The sequence below is a fragment of the Atta colombica genome, unplaced genomic scaffold (genome assembly GCF_001594045.1).
Source record: "Atta colombica isolate Treedump-2 unplaced genomic scaffold, Acol1.0 scaffold12, whole genome shotgun sequence".
Lineage (NCBI taxonomy): Eukaryota > Metazoa > Arthropoda > Insecta > Hymenoptera > Formicidae > Atta > Atta colombica.
Window position 1 is genome coordinate 2,639,669 of NW_017259206.1, and position 330 is coordinate 2,639,998.

The 330-nt window shown below is 33.0% G+C and overlaps 1 pseudogene; it reads right to left on the reverse strand.

Moving 5' to 3' along the window:
- LOC108694394 overlaps positions 1-195 on the reverse strand; it is a 2,020-nt pseudogene extending 1,825 nt beyond the window's left edge.
- Positions 196-330: the final 135 nt, after the last annotated feature.

The window sequence follows — 330 nt, forward strand, 5'->3', positions numbered from 1 at the left end:
ACATAATATATTTATATATTATATAATTTCATTATAGTTACAATATAACCATAATTAAAATTAGAACTTAATACATTAAGAAATTTGCAATAGTTTTTTACAAGCAAAATATACTTGAATATTCGTGATGTCACTATCTTACGTCATAAGAGGCAAGAGTGCCATCAGGAGAAGGAATCGTCCCGTTGTCTTCATTGCACTTCAATTTACACCTGGCGTTCGAGATCGTTACGAATAAATCGCGATTATTACAGATAATGAGCTGCACGCGGCATATGTAGACTCGCGTAATCACTCCGCTTATCCTCTCTCCTCATACGTATATATATA